Raw genomic sequence first — 11,318 nt, 5'->3', positions numbered from 1 at the left:
TGTCAACTTCTAGACCAGCCCGTAATTCTGATGCCCCTTCCTCTACCCATGTCCCTGTCCCTGCCCCTGCCTCTGCCTCTGCTGGCCATGCTGCTGGAACTGCTGCTCATCTTGCAGCTGCTGTCTGTGCCACTAGGATTGATCCAGGGTGGAAATATGTTACTGCTGTAGAAGAGGGAAATACCAATGACACCATATGTAATTTTTGTGGAAAAATTACGAGAGGAGGAATTACATGGGAAAAGGAGCACTTAATGATTAAGCCTGGAAATGTTGCTGGATGTAAAATGGTCCCAAAGGATGTTATTGCTGAATTATGGGAGTTTTACAACCAGAAAAAAATTGAGGAAGACAAAGTTCTACGCCGGCAAGCACTGAGGAACATAGTGTCAATGCTAGGGAGCTTGATTTAGATAGTTTGGGTTTTGGATTGTCAGAGGAAGATGCTCAAGAAATTGATGAAATTCCAAATCCAACTCCAATGGCAGCAGCTAGAAGGGGAAAGTTCTATGAGAGGTCCAATGGACTTGTTTATGAAAAGACCCGAAACTGCCATTGCAAGAAACAAAAAGGAGAAATTGAGACAACAAAATATCAAGGAAGCATGTAATAAGAAAGCGGTTCGTAGAGTTCATCGATACATAGCCCGGTGGTTCTACCAAGATAGGATTCCATTGAATCTAGTGAGGTTGAAGAGTTTTCAAGAAATGTTGTGGGCTGTTGGAAGCTTTGGTCCTAATTTACCTACTCCCACTTATCATGCTCTAAGGGTGCCACTCCTTAATGAGGAATTAGAATACACCAAAGACTTGTTGAAGGGTCATAAGGAATAATGAAAAAGTATGGCTACTCTATTATGTCAGATGCTTGGACGGATAAGAGACAACGGAGCATTATCAATTTTCTTGTAAACTCTCCTGCTGGGACAATGTTTTTGAAGTCTATTGATGCCTCTGATTATGTGAAGACGGGTGAAAAAATGTTTGAGCTTCTTGATGGTATTGTTGAGGAAATTGGGGAGCAAAATATTGTTCAAGTTGTAACTAACAACGGGAGCAACTATATTCTAGCCGGTAAGTTGCTGATGGAGAAAAGGCCGAATTTGTTTTGGACCCCGTGTGCTGCCCATTGTTTGGATTTGATGCTAGAAGACATTGGGAAGTTACCATTAATCCAAAAAACCATAAAAGTGCCATTTCTTTAGTTAGCTTCACTTATAGCCACTCTAGCACTTTATCCATGTTGAGACAATTCACAAATGGCAAGGAATTGGTGAGGCATGCAGTCACCCGATTTGCCACTTTCATTTCTCTCTTTGAAAATGCTTTATGAGGAGAAAGGAAATCTAAGAAGAATTTTCACTTCGGATGAGTGGGTAAGGAATAAGTTGTCAAGGGAGGCAAAGGGGAGGGAGGCAACAAAGATTGTTATTAGGCCCTCCTTTTGGAATCATGTCAAGTACACCCTTAAGATCATGGGGCCTCTTGTTCGGGTGTGACGATTAGATTTTTGACGGTTTAGAATTTCACTAATAAAGTCTCGTTGTAAAGTATAGTTTCTAAACCAAACAATAATCCTTTCGTACAAAAAGTTGTTTGTCACTAGTACAAACCCCTAACTCGTTCTCCCTAGGAATTACAATAAAGTGTCTTGTTATTGGTTTGAGTTGTTTTGGGGTTTGGATAAGAGGCATGAAAGTAAATGGCAATGAAAGTAAACTAACAACTATAAAAGCTCTTGGCAAGATATGAGAATTAGAAGTCCTATCCTAGTTACCTTCTCAATTGAGATGAGAATTGTTCATTGCTACCACTTAGTTAACCTCTAACCTTGGAGGAAGGTCAAGTGGATGAATCAATTTGATTCCTCAAGTCCTAATCAACTCCTAAAGGAAAGACTAGCTTTAGAGATATTCAAATCAATTAGCAACTTCTAATTATCAATCAACAAAGGAATTAGATAACTCAAGAGTCACTTATTACTCTACCTAGGCCAAGAGAGACAAAAGCTACACTAAAATCCAACCAAGCATTTCATCAAACACTTGGAAGGCATAAAAGAAAAGCATAGTAAATCATCAACAACAAGAATAGAATCTAACAACAATTATTGCAAAGAGTTAACAACAACAATCAAGGAAATCACAATTATCATGAATTACCTCAAATTGCATTATTGAAAGGAAACTAAAGAACAACAATCTATCCAAAACAAAATGAAGAATTACAATTGTGAAGGCACATAACTAGAAAGAGAAAGATGAGAAGATTGAGAATTGATAAAGGAAAATTGAATCAAAGCATGAATTAAACCTAGATCTAAGAAGAGAGATTAACCTAAACCTAATCCTAATCCTAATTCTAGAGAGAAGTGAGAGATTCTCTCTCTAGAACTAAACTAAACTAATCCTAGTGTGTGTGTATGTATGGACATGTGTTAGTGTTTTTTTAATCCCCTTCAATCCTTGGCTCTTATATGCATTTTGGCGCCAAAATTGGTTGCTGAAAACCTTCCAAAATCGCCAGGCACGTGTTACATAAATGAAGTCATGTGCCATCACCGGCGCGTACGCGCACGGTACGCGTGCGCGTCCTTGGCCTGTTTCGCAATGTGCGCGCGAGCGCTTTGTGCGCGTGCGCGTGTATGGTCTGGATCAATTCTTTGGCTTTTAGTGCTTCTCTCCACTTGCATGCTTCCTTCCTTGCTTCCTTTGATCCATGCCTAGCCTATTTCAACCTGAGATTACTAGCAAACACATCAAGGCATCTTATGGAATCAAAGAGAAATTAGAATTTATCACGATAAGGCTTAAAAAACATGTTTTTACACTAAAGCACAAATATGGGAGAGATAACAAAACCATGCTAATTCATAGGCTAAATGTGACAAAAGGTTATCAAGATACTCTAAATTCAATATAAAACAAACCGTCAAATTGGGGTTTGTCAACCTCCCCACACTTAAGCCTTAGCATGTCCTCATGCTAAAATAAGAAGGGATTGAAGGTGATGACATTTATTGCAACTGAACTACACGAATCCTATCTAAATGCAACTACCTAAAATAAATGCAAATGCTTAATTCAAACATATCAACTTACCAAGAGAGCATGTGTAAGCACACGGGCTAGGCAATAGGAATTAATTCCAAACCACAATTGCATTGAATTACCAAAAAGAATTTAAACTTGCAAGAATATAGATAATATGGGTGAACACATGTAATTGAACTTTTGAACCCTCACCGGATATGTGTATCCGCTCTATTCACTCAAGTGTTTAAGGGTTAATCCACTCAATTCTCTTCTAATCAAGCTTTCCAAAATTTGATTTCCTTCTAACAATCAACATTTATTTAATGCATGCATACATTCATCATGAGGTCTTTCATTTAGGTTGTAATGGGGTTAGGGTCAAGGTAGGACCATTTATGGTTAAGTGGACTATGATTTGAATATTTGATTAGCATAGACTTTCCCACCTAACCTATATAACGACCTATACAAATTCAAACTATTCTAACTACCCATTCTTCACTTTTCTTACATATTCATGCATCCTTATTCGATTCATAACACCTATGCATTGATTTCTTTTTATTGACTTCACTTTGGGGCATTTTGTCCCCTTTTTTATTATTTTTTTCCTTCTTTTTCCATATACAATTTTTTCTTTTCTTTCACTTTTATTTCCTTTTCTTTTCATTTCTTTTTTCTTTTGTTAAACTATATACAAGAACATCAATGCACAAGGTCTATTCATTTAATCAATACCTAAACATGAAAGTGTACTACCCCTTTTATCCCATCCAATGTTCTCAAGCCTCACCAACTTCGAATAATAAACACTCTCACTAGCCTAGGCTAATCAAAGATCCAAACAAGGACTTTTATTGGTTTTCCGCCTTGGGCTTGTAATGTGCTACATAAGAACAAGTTGGTTAAGTATAGGCTCAAAATTGGCTAACAATGGAGAATAAAAGGTTGGCTATTTGGGTAAGAGGGTTAATGAACTAATGGCCTCAATCATATAAATGCATAAATACAAGAAATAAATGGACATATAGAATCAAGCAAATCAAGGATCACTATCATGGAAAGAGAACAATTTCACACAAGAATGGAAAATAAATGGTTATAAAGTGTAACCTCATCAATAGGCTCAAGTCTCACAAGCTTGTGTTCTCAATTCAATACATGCTTCACAAAGTATGAAATTCAAGCAAGTTTTACCAAAAATTTTCTTTCAATCAATTGGGTTAATGCCCTATATTTAAACTTCTTGGAAAATTTCAATGTTTGACTAGGCATTGTTGTGATTGAAAAATTCAAAAATTTTCTTAGTTCACCCTTTTTCTTTTTTTTCACTTAAAATCAATTTCTTATGCAAAAAGGGTGACTAAATGTTTACAATTCAAAGTATGATTTCTAATCACAACCACAACTAAAAAGACAAAGATAAACAAAATGTATAAGGAAAGATAAAAAAAATTCAACTAAAAGTACGGAATCTATCATCCAAAACATCTAAAAAAAATATCCAAAAGCAAAATAAGCAAATCCAAAATAAGCAATAAAAGTATCTAAAGCAAACTAGGAGTGCATCAAAATATATACAAAATGTGCAAAATAGGATAATCTAGGCTGAAAAGTTCACCGGTTCCCAAATAATGCTACCGGTGCCCTCCCCACACTTAAAACCAAGCATCGTCCTCGATGCTAAACCGGAGGATCAGTGGGAGGTACAACGATAGGCGCTGGCTCGGGCTGTGGGACCGGCTCCTCCTGAGTCTCTGGTGGTGCTGCAGTGTCATGGGTATCCTGCTGGACTGGCTCCTCCGCAGCCTCCTCCTGATGATCCTGGTCATCGGAGGCCGGAGAATCGGGAAGAGGGGGCAGCTCAAGGCCCTGGGCCACAAACATCTGGTCTATCCGATCCAGGCGGCGTCGAATATGGCGCTTCTCACGCTCTAAGAACCGGAAAAGACGCTGGACTATGAGATAAGTAGGCTCAGGTGCTGCTGGTGGATCAGTGGATGATGAAGGGGCTGTAGCTGTGGAGGATGATGGGGCAGCTGTAGGGGCTGAAGGAGAAGGTGTCCCCATGACAGCTCTGGCCCGAGAACGGCGTCTAGCAACTGGTCTCTCGTGCACCCAACCACCCTAGGGAATGGTAACCTCCCTGTCATCATCATCAGGGGGCGGTGGTCGCACATCATCATCCAACCATGGAACCTCAGCTAGGGCCGCCATACTCGTGACCAATGTAGGAAATGGGAGTAGGCCACGAATATGCGCCCGCCACATACACTGTCTGATAAGCCTAGGGAAGGAGACCTCCTTCCCCTCCATAACACACCCAATAAGTAGGAGCATCTCCATAGGGATCTCTGAGAAGTGGGTGGTAGGCAGGACATAGCAAGCGAATATCACTCATCAGGGACATGCCGGCACTGTAGCGCCTCCTCAATGGCAGTCTCAGTGATCATAATCTCCCTACCCCTCACCTGAACTGAGTCCAATGTCGGACGGAAGAAGTTACAGTAGAATTCCTTCACCCAAGAAACATTGATATCCCCCAAATCCCGGTCAACAAAGTCAATACCCAAATCAATGATCCGACCGGAAATAGACCGTCTCACATCCATCGGGAGAAGCAGCTTCTTCTCAATGTTGAGCTTTGTTGTCCGATATTTAGAAAACCAGAGCTCACAGTAGAGATTAGGGAATTTTTCAGGATTGGTGGAAGGTAACTGCTGATTTTCTTTGTCCACATCATTTAAAGGGTTCTTGGCATAATTCTTATAGACGGAAGGAATAGCAGGGGTAGAGTGTTTTCTCTTCTTGGAGGTGGTGGCTATAGCTTTGCCTTTGTCCGACATCCTGAAAGATGAGATAGAATGTATAAAACATTTAGCAAGTAGCAAAGAAAGCATGTTCAGAATATAGATGACAAAACTAATCATGATGTTGCAAGGAATGTGCAAAAGTGAACAAATGAACCAAGAATTGCAAGCTGCATTAAAATTCACAACTCATATCCAAAATGCAATAATATCACCATATTTTGAAAGAATTGTTAAAGAGGGTTAAAGGTGAGTGGAAGTTAGATGATTAAAGAAATTAGTGAGGTAGAAAATTGGGTTAGTGATATGATGGTATTTATGCACAATGAAGAGAAAAGAAATGGTTCAAGTCCATAATGATTATGCAAATCCGGGAAGTCAAAAGGAAAACAGGAATTTGCCCAAAATTAAAATGAGGACCAAAAGAAACTGATTTCCTTGAAAATCGGGCAGCATTCCGGCTTAAAATCAGATGTTCCCGTATAGCAAATCAGCATAAGAAGCATAGAAAACAACATCAAATAGGCAAAGCATCAAAAATCTCAACAGTGGTATATCATTCAGGCAACATGAGATGCACAAAATCAGTCCAAAATCAACATACAACATCCAAATAAGCAAACAGCAATTTAAGCACGAACGGAGCACTTATCAGGCCTAGAATCCTCTATCCAGTCCTAACTACCTAACCGCAATTATTTCTATCTAACCTAGCATGCAAAATTCGAATTCAACTAACTAACATACAAATAAACTAACTAACAGAAATTGATGATTAGAAGAAAAACAGAAAAAAAGAAGTAGAGTAGGAACCTGGGGGCAACAGGGAACTAGGAACGGAAAGGGAATTGGGGAGTAGGGTCACAGAATTAGAGACCGCGCCGTCGTCAATGGTGGCGGTGGCGGCAGAAAAGCGGCGGCGAGTGGTGATGAGGGAGGGGGCGTCGCCGGCGGTGGTGACGGTGGCACGGTGAAGGTTCGGCCGGAAGGGGGAAGAGGAGTGAGTGGCAGAGAGGGAGAATGTGGTGAATGAATGAGAGAAGGAGGGTTGATGGAAGAAAGAAGGAGAAGAAGAAAAGAGGGTGGCCGGTGGTGGTGGCTGTTGCTGCGGCCGCGGCGGTCACAGGGGTTGAGGGGGAAGATGAAGGTTGGGAGTGGTATGGTGCGCGACTGCGCAGAATGCGTCGCGCATTAGGGTTATCCCTATTTTTAAATCGACGCGTGCGCGTACCTTGCGCGTCCGCGCCCCTTGATTAAACTTGGAACTTACGCGTGCGCGTACAACGCGCTTGAACGTGGATGAGAAATATAGGAAGGGACGCGTGCGCGTACAGTGCGCGCACGCGTGCGTGAGGTTGGGCTAGAGGCATAGAGTTGGCCCAAAGCAGGCCTAACTCTCTGGAGAATGGCCTGGAAGTTGCGCCATCAGATCGGCGCGCACGCGGCATGTGCGCGTCCGCGCGCAGTGAGAAAAAATGGAGCTCCACGCGTGGGCGTGAAGTGCGCTCTAGCGTGGGTGGCAGAATAGGTGTGGGCGCGTGCGCGTACAGTGCGCGCACGCGTACGTGAGACTGGGCCTGAGGCTTAGAATGGGCTTGAGGCACGCCCAACTCTCGGGTCTGTGGCCTAGAATGGTGGCAGCACGCATGGACGCGAGCGCGGCAAGTGCGCGTCCGCGTGCATTGCTAACTTTTGAAACGGCGCGTTGGCGTGATGTGTGCGCTAGCGCAGATCGAGTTGGGCCTGGGGCTTAAAGCTAGCTCAAGGGAGGCCCAACTCTCTGTGGTTTGGCTCAATCTTTTTGCAGCAGCAATTCGACGCGGACGCGGCAGGTGCGCGTTCGCGTGAACGTTCATGTCCTTAAAAACGGCGCGCACACACGTTGGGCGTGTCCGCGTGGATCGAGTTGGGCTTAAGGCATAATGTTTGCCCAAGGGAGGCCCAACTCTCGGGAAAGTGGCTCTTGATGCATCCACAGAAGGACGCGTGCGCGTACACGGTGCGCTCTTGTCCACCCCCTCTTCTCTTTTTTTTTTCTTCTTTTTTTTTTCAGAAACCAATTGCTGAATGCTCCCTCTAGTGTTCACAACTCTTATTCACTCAACTATCATACAATTCACAAAAAATGTAATTTTGACATTATTCATCTACTACTAAACACAACATGCATATGACTAAGCTAACAATTAAATTGTACAAACAAATTTGTATGAAACATCTACCTACAATGGTAACTCAAATCACTTATTAAGTAGATGTAAAAGATTGGAAAGAGTTTACCATGGTGGGGTGTCTCCCACCTAGCACTTTTAGTTTAAGTCCTTAAGTTGGACATTTGAGAGGCTTGTTGTCATGGTGGTTTATGCTTGTACTCATCCTTGAATCTCCAAGGATCCACGCTCCTCAATTGGTTGACAGAATTTCCAACCATTTTTATTAAGCTTGGGCAGATTTCTACCCAAAATACGAGTCCCCATATTTGATCTTCATATAGCGAACCGGGATCCCATATCTTGTTTTCGCATCCATCCGTTAGTTGAGTCTCATGATGTTGTCGGATGGGTGGTTGATATAAATGTGGTGGACACCCAGAATTCTCTTTACTCCAGCAATGCTTCCTTCTAGATCCGTACAAGGTGATCCTTGTCCCAACATCATCCCTATACCTTGAGGCCTTGACGTCAATGAGCTTAATACCTACTTTCCAACCACTACACAACTCATTCTTACTTTTAATTCCACAAAGAGTTCTAAGTTGACCATCATTTTCAATCAAACCATATTCAAGTGAGAAATTAAAGCTTAGAGATAGAGATTTTACCCACTTAAATGTTGTGTTGGATGGTAGCTTGGGAAGGGAGGCTTCCCCACACTTAGACAATACAAGATCTATCTCCTTGTGCTCCTCTTTAGTTGTTTCCACCTCTTCATAAGCTTCCTCAATTTCAACCTTTTCCCTTTCGTTACATGGCTTGGTATTGACATATTGTTTGATGGGAGGTGATTCAACTTTGGATAGGAATTCATCGATGAGTGAATTCATCTCCTGATCAACCTTTTCATATTCTTCAATTTCAATATACACCATGCCATTTTCGTTATCCTTGGGAGGTTGTGCACACTCTTTGATAGCTTCAACTTTATGTCCAATGGGAGAGGATTCCATTGTAGAAAGGAATTCATCCATGATTGAATCCATCTCTTGATAAGCTTCTTCCAAGTCTTCAATGATGATATGCTTTGGAGGTTTCGCACCCTCTTCAACATCAATATTAAGCCTCTTGGAAAAATGCTCCATGATGCTATATGCCCATGGACTTTCAACATCTCCTAAGTCTACAACCACTTCTTCCTTTCCTTCAATGATCATAGGCTCTTCCAATTGTTCCAACACAAAATTTGACTCTCCCTTCTTTTCCACCAAATTTTCCAATTTCTCTTTCATGCTTTGTTCTTCTTTTGACTTTCCACATGGGATCATGGAAGTACCTTGGGCATTCAAACATTGGTAGGCTAAGGTGGACACTACCTTGGTCAAGTTGGTCACAAACTCAAGCGTATCCCGCTTCATGGCCTCTTGTCCTTGAAGTAACAAAGTGAGAGAATCGTCTATTAGGGCTTGTGGTGGGTAGGAGGGTTCATCATTTTGGAGAGAGGGTTCATAATAGGAAGGTGGTTCCTCTTGGTAAGGTTGTGGAGATTGTGTGTATTGAGGTGGTTCTTGGGAGTAATCTTGATAGGGTTGTGGTGGTTCTAAAGGTTCTTGCTCATAATGGTCATAAAAATAGGGCATGAATTGGTCGTACGATGGATATGGATCATAGGAAGGTGTGTGGTATGGAGAGGCTTGTGAGTATGGTTGAGGTTCATGTTGAGGATGAGATTCATAGGCATATGGTGGCGGTTCTTGAGAATCACAAGGTGATTCACCATAGCCATTGGGTTGATATGCATCATAGGGTGGCTCTTCTTCACAGTGCATTGGTGGAGGTTGTTGCCACGAAGATTGATCATATGCATATGGCTCCTCCCACCTTTGGTTGTCCCATCCTTGATACATATCTCCATTATAGTCCTCATCACCTACAACATAGTTGTAATCACACTCATAGCCAAAATGAGAATTCATAATGGAAAGAGAAAATAAGGAACAAAAACTAATAAGAAATAATGAAGCAAAATACTAAGACTAGCAAAAACTAGCAAGCAATCCAAAAATCAAGCTATTCACTATATTCACATATATACAATAACCAATAACACAACACCATTGCAACTCCCCGGCAACGGCGCCATTTTGACGATTAGATTTTTGACGGTTTAGAATTTCACTAATAAAGTCTCGTTGTAAAGTATAGTTTCTAAACCAAACAATAATCCTTTCGTACAAAAAGTTGTTTGTCACTAGTACAAACCCCTAACTTTATAAACCGAAGTATTGGACCTCGGGTCGTTCTCCCTAGGATTTACAATGAAGTGTCTTGTTATTGGTTTGAGTTATTTTGGGGTTTTGGATAAGAGGCATGAAAGTAAATGGCAATGAAAGTAAACTAACAACTATAAAAGCTCTTGGCAAGATATGAGAATTAGAAGTCCTATCCTAGTTACCTTCTCAATTGAGATGAGAATTGTTCATTGCTACCACTTAGTTAACCTCTAACCTTGGAGGAATGTCAAGTGGATGAATCAATTTGATTCCTCAAGTCCTAATCAACTCCTAAAGGAAAGACTAGCTTTAGAGATATTCAAATCAATTAGCAACTTCTAATTATCAATCAACAAAGGAATTAGATAACTCAAGAGTCACTTATTACTCTACCTAGGCCAAGAGAGACAAAAGCTACACTAAAATCCAACCAAGCATTTCATCAAACACTTGGAAGGCATTGGTGCGCGAAATTGTGAACAATACTTTTCACAACTCTCGTAATCCCCGGTCATGAACCCCAAAAACTTGGTAGTTCAATACCATGGCATTACACAACTTCGCACAACTAACCAGCAAGTGCACTGGGTCGTCCAAGTAATAAACCTTACGCGAGTAAGGGTCGATCCCACGGAGATTGTTAGTATTGAAGCAAGCTATGATCATCTCGTAAATCTTAGTCAGGCAGACTCAAATAGATGTGGTGATGAACGAAAATAACACAAAGGTAAAGATAGAGATACTTATGTAATTCATTGGTAGGAACTTCAGATAAGCGCATGAAGATGCCTTCCCTTCCGTCTCTCTGCTTTCCTACTGTCTTCATCCAATCCTTCTTATTCCTTTCCATGGCAAGCTTGTGTAGGGTTTCACCGTTGTCAATGGCTACCTCCCATCCTCTCAGTGAAAACGATTGCATATGCTCTGTCACAGCACGCAGAATTCAGCTGTCGGTTCTCGGTCAGGCCGGAATAGAATCCATCGATTCTTTTGCGTCTGTCACTAACGCCCCGCCTGCTAGGAGTTTGAAGCACGTCACAGTCATTCA

The sequence above is a fragment of the Arachis duranensis genome, chromosome 7 (genome assembly GCF_000817695.3).
Source record: "Arachis duranensis cultivar V14167 chromosome 7, aradu.V14167.gnm2.J7QH, whole genome shotgun sequence".
NCBI lineage: Eukaryota > Viridiplantae > Streptophyta > Magnoliopsida > Fabales > Fabaceae > Arachis > Arachis duranensis.
Note: the sequence above shows the minus strand (reverse complement) of the source record.